The 10437-nt window shown below is 30.7% G+C and overlaps 1 long non-coding RNA gene across 1 annotated transcript; it reads left to right on the top strand.

Annotated features, from left to right (window-relative positions):
- Positions 1-6933: 6933 nt before the first annotated feature.
- Positions 6934-8612, top strand: LOC108740463. Its single transcript, XR_001938333.1, has 3 exons — positions 6934-7719; positions 8123-8237; positions 8354-8612. It is a non-coding gene; the product is annotated as an uncharacterized LOC108740463 (long non-coding RNA).
- The last annotated feature ends 1825 nt before the right edge of the window (positions 8613-10437 follow it).

The following is a 10437-nucleotide window of genomic DNA, read 5'->3' as shown; positions in this document are numbered from 1 at the left end:
AAACACCGACAAAGAAATGTGTAATTTCTATGTTCGGCAAATATTTTACCATATCTGTATAGAAAGAAGATGCTAGAGGTAGTTTAAAATCTCATGGGTCATGACCTGGGTTGCGCAGTGATACAACTGCTGTTTGCGGATTTCCACTTTTTGTATTTTTCACTAAAGACGTTAAAGGTTCGTACGTCCAGCTAATGTTTTTGAAGTGTCCCAAATGAAATTCTGATAGACCTCTAATATTGAAACTCTCTCTTGGTAGATACGTATACAATCAGGAATCATGAAAACATATGTAATTATTAGATAGAAAATCTAAGAGCTTTTTAATTTTAGTCTCACTATATGTACGCAAGCTTCAATTAAATTTTAAGAAAAGTGAGAACAAAAATTTCCCGAAAAGAAAATGGAAACCGACAAATATAAAGTATGTTTTTCCTTTGTTCGTTCGTTTTAGATTTTGTGTTAGAATTTTATTTCCCCAACAACTCGACAAAATAATGAAACAGCTTTAAAGAGTAATAAAACAAGGCGAGGGTCAGTGTTTCTTTCAGCTGCCAACAGATCGCTCCAGCGTGTTCGTTGAAGCTTTCAGAGGCGGACACGGGGGCGGTTCTCATCCACGCCCCTCAACATCGGCGACCTCCATGTTAGGATTACAGTGCAACTTGCTGGGATATGTCAAGTCTGCTAAACATTGGCCCTGTTCCGCATCCGTATGAGGTGTCCGTGGTTTTTCTTTTGTCAAAATTGAGTTTTTCTTGTTCTAACTTATGTTGCTGACGATGCTTGTTCTTCTTCTTTTTCCACCGCTTTTCGCTCCCCACCCAGCAGCGTCATAGTTGGCGAGCGCGCGTTACGTGCTTTAAGGACCCGTCGAGCTTTCGCAACCTCTCACGATTCCGCACGTACGTACGTACGTACAGCGAGCGTAGTTTAGTACCTACTTACGCACAGATATGTGCTCAGTAGGTACTTATTTCCATAAAAATGTTCAATATTTGCAATAATGTTTAGATGTTGTCAACTATTTAATAATATTGATACCTATATTTAGGATTTCATTAATTACACAGGTCTGCGAAATTTTTTTTTGAAAAGTTTTTTTTTTTAATTGTTAATATTTGTCGTAATTGTCTTAAAAGTAATAAAAAACGATATTCATATGGTGTATACCGCGTCACATTAACCCATTAATCAAAACAGATCGCACAACAGTATCAGCTGCTTTCTCGAAATCCACAAAAATATCTTGTGGTGAAAACTGATATCCTAATACATTCAATGACGACATTTTTTTATCAGGTAGTAAGAAAAATACGAAAGGTACAAATGAATCTTGTTACAATGCGTGGATAGTAACGAAAAGTGTCATTTCTTATAACAGAAAGGCAACCCTTCCCCACTGAAACAATTACTGTCAGGAACAGACAGCGTAACAATAGAGTAAATGTTACAAAGTTGATTGGTTGATAAATAACAAAAAGTAACCTAGGTGAGTCCTGATAACTTTCTCTTTATGTTTGTGAAGTCCCATCGAAATCAGTTCAAACAATTCGTCCATATAGGTCAGGAAACAGAAGCAAAAAAAGCTGAAGAACGAAGTAATTCGTGCTCGCGATTTTATTGTAACTTTGTAACGTTTAGAGAAAGGTAATAGAAAGGTCTCTCATCTCGTGAGTGTCGGAAAATAGGGTTATTGCAAAAAAAAACGTTAAAAATGATCATTATTTGCAATTTTTAATAACATTTTTAACTATTGTCAAAATTATATTCAACCTATCTGTTGACAAATCCTGGCTACGCTTCTACAGAAAGAAGAAAAATTGTAGGAAATGCTTTAATACTCAATCACTCTTAAAACTTTAGCATACTAGGCGCGGACCTCGCGGGGTCTAGGCCTAAATCCATTGCTGTTTTCGTCTGTTACTCAAAATATCTTTTTATAACAAACTGTTTTAAATTACGCCCCACATAATATAAAAAGTATTACTTGGCCAAAGTTTTTACGTTGCATAATAGTTTTTGGGAAAATCGACTGTAACATACTAGCGGACACAAGAGGAATTTTATAAGCATTTCCTTTTTTTTTTGCAGTAGCCTAAAAAAGTTTTAAATTAATTGGGAAGGTATTTTAGAATAAATCCTTTTTTAAAACATTACTCTAATAACAAATAATATATCATAATTTTTCACATCCACAAGAAAGCAAAATTCCTCTTTTCTAATATTTCAAAAACAAAACTAATCTTTATTAAAAAAAAAAAAAATACAACTTGTAATTATACAACACGCTACTGAAGTGAAACTTCTTCAAACACACAAACATACCGGGATAGGGGTTAAGGAATTGGTTTAATGGTATTATTTGTACACTATGAATTTAAATTTTACACTATACATGCCGGAGTTGCCTGTAACGAACGTTGCATTGAAGCGCGCTCACGGCTCAAGCGATCCCCACTACGAACTGGACTACGTGACCGAGTAGAGGGGGGACATCCGTTGCATGATTTCGTTACATAGCAACTCGCATGAAACGAACTTAACCTACCGTGCGCGTAAAGAAGTTTCACTTCAAATTTAGACATTTAAGAATCATTTTAATTACTAAATTTACCGCAGCAAGACTATATTATACCTTAACCGTATGGTTTGACGAATTACTGATAGCTAATAATCTGTAGAATGGATTCGTCGCATTACTTGCAAACCTTAAAGGCAATTAATTTGCTAGTAATCAAATACTTGTAAAATATTTTTTATTATTTTGATTGTTCAAAAATAATTACTTTCCATCTCTTGACATTTGTTCAAGTTGTAGGCGATGTTTGGTTCAAAGATTGCCAAAAATTCATATCGCAGCGTCTACTGAACTTCTACTTTAACGGAATATTTTTTATATTAAGGCTAATACTTATCATCCAGAAATTTTTAATTCAATTTTGTCTTTTCTACGATATTTCAATGTAAAATATAAGGGTGAGAATGGAAAATTGCCTTACTGTAAATCATACATCATCCAAAAGGAAGTATTTTCAAAACGCTGAGTCCTGAAACTCCAGAAAAATTAAGTTCAAAAACCAAATTTAATTGTTTCATTATTGGCAATGTTCTTATTGAATGCCACACACAATATAGCTATTATACTCTCCCCCTGTACAGTTCAGAGTGAGCTAGTGAACAGCTATTATTTTGAATACTTGAGATTGTATTATTTAAAATATTTAAATAAATTATTTAATTAATCTATTAGTTGATCATTGTTTAACTATCCAAAACTTATGCTTTTTTTTGGGCATTTACATGTTTATAAAGTGGATGCCCCAGACATATTCGAACAATCTCGGGACTTCTTACAATTTTGAGTTGGTAACCTCATTGATTTCAGTTTTATTACTTCAGCCGCCACTTACATGAAAACGAAGTATACAAACAATTCCTTTAAATTTAATTTTTCAAACAATTTTTATCACAGAGAAAGTGATTAAACAAATTGTTCACAAAAGTGAATTTCGACCACTCGAAGCAATGGAAACAACAAATCGAAAACAGTTTCGAGCTCACCGTGACTGATACGGGGGAAGAACTAGTACATATTAATAAACTTCTTCTAAATTATAAAATAAGTTAGAAATGGTACCAAAATCTTGATAATAACCTATTGAACAATACCCCACTCCAAGAGATACCTAAAATTTGACATAACTACTTCATATAGATAATTGTAAAAAAACAAATAACAAATTAAAATTTTCATTAAAAGGTACCCAGCTAACAATAAAATATTGTTTTTCTTCGACAGAGAATTGATACCTTCGTTCATTAACGCATATTTATGATATATGTACATGAAAATCCTGTGGACAATACTATTCATTTCGTCTACGAAATACGAAAAGAAAGCAAAACTTTAATTTTTTGGTTTTGTTTATTTCGTAGTTCATAGGCGCCCATTTCTTTTGCAGCATGGAGTGAGTGGCGATATCTGCTAGCTTAAGAAAGAAATACTCTCAAAATTTTATAGGTATTTATTAAAGCTACGTGATAATTTCACTAATTACGTACAGATGGCTGTCCTATATACTTTTAAATATTTTAATTGAAAAATGAGAAACAATAATAACTGTCGACATTCCGAGGAAATATTTAAAAAATATAAAATATAGTGAAGTTAACAATTTATTGGTGTTTTTAAATAATTTACATTAAAAATATTTTTCCACTGTATTATAAAACTACATAACGTTTAATTGTGATAAATTATAAACGTGCTGAAAATGAACGACAAAAAAGCTGGAAGTCCTAAATTTTTATCAAAACCTGATCCATTTAAAAGGCCTCTAAGCGGAAAAAAAGCATTGAACATGAATGCTACAATGTTGGGGACACTTGGCAAGCAACAAGATTTTGGGAATACAACTTTACATTCTTTCAATCCACAACCTCTAAAAATTGATTGGGAAATAGAATGTTCTGTGGCATATAATTCTTATCTTCAGGCTGTCATAGTAAATCAGTTAACACAAAAAGCTGTATCCAATTTTGAATATCTTATTGATGATCAGTTGACAATGAAAGGGGAACTTTTATTAAAACAAATGAGAGAACAACGGAAACTTCAAAATACAATAACAAATGGAGAACTTTTAAGAGAAGTGGTTGCACTTGTGAAAGATTTAAAAGGAGACTGTGAACAATTTTTAAAGGTAAATAGTGCAACAAATTTCGATAAGCATGTCCAGAACTTAGCAAATGCTTTTGAAGATGTGTCTAATAGATTATACTTAAATAATGTAAAATTGTATAATGATGGAGAAGAGATAGAATTTCTTCAGTCTTTAAGGAGATGTACAGAGGCAATTTTGCTTTTTAAAAAATGTGTGAACTACATTGATAATGATATAGAGAACGTTTTAGAAATATTAAGACAGCTAGATTGTGAGTGTAAAGGTGCAGCTAAAAAGCAGAATCTAATTTCTGATCAGTTGATGAGGCTGAGTGCATTATGTTTTAAAAGACTTGCTAAAAGATTTTCTGAAATCCGTTTACAATCTGGTTAATAAATATCGTTAACAGCTATATGTAAAGGTAAACTAACCCAACAGTAAATGGGTGGTTTCATGGTTTGAAAATTATTCTCTTCAATGACTATTCACCAGGTACAGAGCACAATTTTGTTCATGGTCATGTATAATACCTGTGTTTCACTTCGTTTGTGTCGTCTTTTCCTTCCATAGCCCTACCTAACTAAACAAAAACAATTTGCTTAGGATCATAAAATTATGGCAGGAAAAAAGAACTAACGAAGATCCATCACCGTCTATCTATATATAAATACATTTAGTAAGTTAAATATACCGTATATGTATATCATTCATACTCATGTCTATGTATCTAGTTAATGTTAGCTACATCCCAATACATCTTTTAGAGGAAGCTGTTGACGTATTTGAGTAATTGTATTTCAAATTATCACACTACTGTACCAATAGTAAATTAAAAGCAAAAAAAGAAGGGAAAACCCGGTTTTCAAAATGAGCTAGTAACGGTCACAGGTGAGAACTGTAACTAAAGAATCACTATTAAATCTATAAATATGACAAAATAGGTTTAGAAGCATTGGTTTCATTGTAGAAAAATTTGTTTTGTCCATATCATACTAACGTTATTTCTCATCAATGGTAGTGATAAATAAAATAAAAAACTCTTTGTCTCATTGTAAAAAGAAATGTTTTGTCTATGACGTCATATAGAAATTGAAAAAATATCTAACTTATGAAAAATTAAGGTTTTATCTTGTAGATGCACATAAATTGAAGTTAAAAGAAAACGTCCACGAATTCAATACATCTGCAAGTAAAATTAATGATAATTGAGCGGAAATAGATTGATACAGTTTCAGTAAGTTAGTCAGACCAGTACAGAGGTATCTTGAATATCTATTTCGGCCAATAATCAAATTGTAATCTTAGTTATTGTATATTTCACTGTATGTGGTAATTAAATAAAAAAATATATTCTCAAGTTTTAATGATTTTGAACCCTTGAAAAATTTTTCAGAATATTTAATAGCATGAGAACTTCGTTATCGTGTCACTACCATAAAAATAAAATAAGGTCAGTGCTACGTCTTGGACAAGACATATCCTTCTGCAATGAAACACACCTACCTACAAACCCATTTTGTCGTATTAAAGGTTTAATTGCGATTTTCTAGTCAGTTCACCTATTTCTACTAAAATCAATGACAAGAACCTGTAATTTTGCACAATTGGGAAAAGTATGGCAAAATGAAGCATTCTATTAATTTATTTAAATAAAGGAGAATTAACAGAAAATTTTTAAGTGCAGTTATGATAATTCTACGAATTGTAACTGTACATTTGCAAGTTTTCTAGTTATTTTCGTTTTATGATTTATAATTGAATATAATTTTCATAGTAAATTTGGGTCGTATATTGTTATCTTCCGCCCGCAGTCGTTAGTGTTACAGCTTTTTAAATTAGATATGCATGAAAACAATTTGGTTGCTCAGCGATATCTGGTCTTAATTGAACGCACCCCTTTTATACGGAACATGCATTAATATTATAGTATATCTACGGTTATTTCTTTTTACAATTTAACGTTTTAAAAGCTACTCTATGAGTTGGGTGAAATTATCATCGATATAAACAATAATCCCCTGATTTGACCCAATGAGTATCTCCTATTTAGCTTTACCATAAAATTTTGTGAATCGTTTGCGGTTTTAAATGTGTATGTAGCATATTTGTGGGTCAGTTAATTTTGTTTAAAAAAACGAAAATTGTTTCGAGTGCTAGGAAAAATTCAATGTTCATTTATTCGAAAACTACTCAAGCTATCATAACTTAATTGACAATGATCGATTGCGCGTCGTTCATACTTGAAGACTAAGCTACTACGGTAAGCAACATTTATCTTTATTATATTTATTGCAAATAACAGTTAAATTATATTTCAACAATTTGATTGGTATTCCCAATACACCCGAGCAGAACGAAACTATACATCACGTCATAGATTAGAGATTAAATAAATCTTTAATCTATCTTCATAGATATTCCATAATCATATATTGATTATGATACGCCAATTACCTATGACCATTTACGTTGAGGCTTGTGATTATTTTACCTTGTATATCTTTTTCGGTTCCCAGTATAGTTTTTATGAAAGATAATATGTGTAAAGTTTTTATTAAATTATCTTTGAAATTACAACTTCTTTAATTAGAATTTTCTTCCATTTTCGATATGAAGACGTATAAATCCTAGTAGAAAGTATAAGCATATTTTGACTTAAGTATGAAAAACAGAAAGTTAGGTAAATTAGGGAAACGGAAATAGTAATTCTATTAAACTTTTTGTAATCTGAATAAACGGGATATTCATTCTGCTCAATGGTTTGTTATATATATATCAATAGTTGTAAATCTATTATTTTCTTCTCGGTTGTCTGTTATCTGTGATTTCTTTCACTGGAACCATGGGTTATCGACTCTCATGTCAAAACTAGTGCTGGCTAAACCTGGCAGATGGCGATGTTTGCAGCGTTAAATATTTTGTAAAATGGGTTGCATAAGAAAAACAGCATTACGATCATTAAAAATATCAATTTTAATTAACCGTTGTGTATATTTATATTATCTTATGGATGGTAGATTTTTTGCGAGACTTGTTTACCTTCTGATATTGTGTAGGTAATTAAAATGAGAATACATAGAATAAGAGAAAAATCATTAATAATCCTTTATGTTCATGCAAAATAATCAGAAGTTCTGTAGAATAAAGTAAATAAAACACTAAATACCTACAGTCCTCTACAAAACAGTTTTATTTATTATTAATTAATTTATTTATTTATTCATTTATTTGGCTAATAGGCTCTAAGCCTTTTAGAACCAGACAAATGTAGCATATATTATGATTATGTACGGTATGTGGACTTTTTGGTTGTAAGTGTTTTATTTATGTACATTCAAGCTTATTAATCTAACTAAGAATTTATATTTGCCATTCGAATTTGCGCTTATTAACTATTCACATTTTCTGTCTCCAAGTTAATTATATATTTAAATATTGTTTTGAATGTTTAACAGGAATTTCACACAAAGTTTGGACATCATGTGTAGTTGGCCTATGATTGTAGCAGTCCGCATTTCATCTCAGTGAGAAGCACTATCCTTTTATTCACTGAAAGCAGAAACAACAAAGGTAAATGACAAACATTTAATTTATAAGATTTAATTAAAAGACTTGGCAAAGTGATAATTTTTTTGCCTAATGATTACTAATTATATTTCGAAACACTTTCTTCTTTTTTTTAAAAGGATTGTTTATTCAAGAAGAAACTGTTGGATATTTTGTTTTCACAATGAAGACACGTAATGGTGTTTAAGTTTAGTTTAATTATGTACAGTATAAAACATAGAAGTACAGAGAAAAGAAAATATATGTCGTAGACAAAGGAAACATTATGACTGACTAGATAAAACAAAATTAAGCATACAAAAACTATCCCCCGGATCTACTCCTTCGCCAACAGAATTTAAATTTATCCTAACTGAAACATTCAAATAGTCCAATAATAACAAACCTTATAATTACTCTAAAGGGTCTAAACGTTCGCATGTGTGTAATATGAACCTTCCAGGATCACTCTGATCACTCCTTTAAACAAAACGATACAGTGATAGACTGCGTCTCAATGACGCCAACCTCGGGGTATAACCACCCTCAAACGAAACACATGCGAACAAGTTGACCCATATCTAATCTAATATACAGATGTACACAAAAACAATAGAAACAATTATATGCATATTTGGGGTAATTTATTGAGACTGAATAAATGAGTAAAAGGTCAGTATCAAAAATATATTTGTGTGCTGTTTAATTTTAAGTTTGTGTGTTAATCCTAAATAATCATTGTACACACTTTTAAGCTTTTGTAATAAAAGGCAGGGCGTGAATAATTGATAATTTTAGATATAATGCATTTTTTGGTTAAAAAGCAAATATTTTTTGAAAATTTCCCTAGTTTATTCTGTTATCGGTTTAAAAAGTATAAATGATATTTGTGGATTTCCTATAGGGGCGAAAATTGGTTTTAAATGTTACAATTTCTGAGCAATTATAAGTATGCAACCGAATTTACACTGGTGCGTGTATGGTTGCATATGAGATGTTTTTCTTCCACATTATTTTCTATAATTTCTGAGTAATTGTTAGTATGCAATCGAATTTGTACGGTGTGTGTATAGTTGCATTCGAGATGTTTTCCTTCTACATCGTTTTCCTCTGTTTTTTTTGTAAAAATGTCTGTATTCAGGGCAGTTCAATACTGTCACTACTTAATAATTACATTGTCGCCAATGTGGTAAATTTTTTAACTATTTCTTGTCCACGCTTTTTTAATGAATGAGTGTTTGTTGGTGATTTATGAGACGTTGTTTAAAAGTTTGATAACAATAAATAAAAACACATTTAAATGTTTTAGGAATAGATTTTATTAGAATTCAGTTTAGTAAACTCTATTTCTGAAACATTTATGGGTGTGTTAAATATATAATTAATTCGAAGGATAAAAACATTTGTTGAATTATGAAATAACAAATATGTAAATTTTTATTGTTTCTATCCCAGAATAATTTTTTAATATTAATATTTGATAATAGTAAATAAAAGCACGTTTTTGACAGTATATAAAAACATGTTTCAGGCATAGAATTTATTAAAACTGAGTTTTAGTACATATTTTAAAAATTAGTCTGCGAAAGAAATACTGAAAATTTCGTACGTATTTACTATTTCTCAATTCAAAAAATGTTTTTATCTTTAGAATTTTCAAGTATTTCGCGGTAGTCTATAAACTGCCAGGATATTCAGACAATCTCGTTCCCAATTGTACTTGTGTGATTATTATAGCTTGGGAGCTCGTGGCAATATGGGCATATGATTAGCTCGTCCTTGAAAGTGATAAACAAAAGATTTTTGAAACGTGAATCGTATAAAATAGGTAGCAGTCAAATATCGCTGATTTTGTGAAAAACGTAATTTTATAATTGCAAAAAAAGGTCTCCTAAATTATTAGCTTGTCTGCCATTAATACATTGCGTTAATTTCACTAAATAGATGCTAAAAAATCTCAAGTAGACATGTAAGTTGCTGCGTATTTTTTTTTAATTATTTTAAACTTGTAAAAAAAAGGTACTAAGTCATATTGCTCGTCGACGAATTATTTTTTAAATTGTCTTTTTCATCCGAACAGATGTTATTAAAGATATCAATAAATACTTAACAAAAATTAAATATTTTCAAATATAAAGTACAAAATGATAAACTATAATATATAGGTACAGTTGAACCTCTATAACTCGAACATCAAGGGAGTTGCCAAACAATTCGAGTTATA

The sequence above is a fragment of the Agrilus planipennis genome, unplaced genomic scaffold, assembly GCF_000699045.2.
Source record: "Agrilus planipennis isolate EAB-ADULT unplaced genomic scaffold, Apla_2.0 scaffold57, whole genome shotgun sequence".
NCBI lineage: Eukaryota > Metazoa > Arthropoda > Insecta > Coleoptera > Buprestidae > Agrilus > Agrilus planipennis.
The sequence above is the reverse complement of the archived record's forward strand: the minus strand, read 5'-3'. Positions and strand labels throughout refer to the sequence as shown.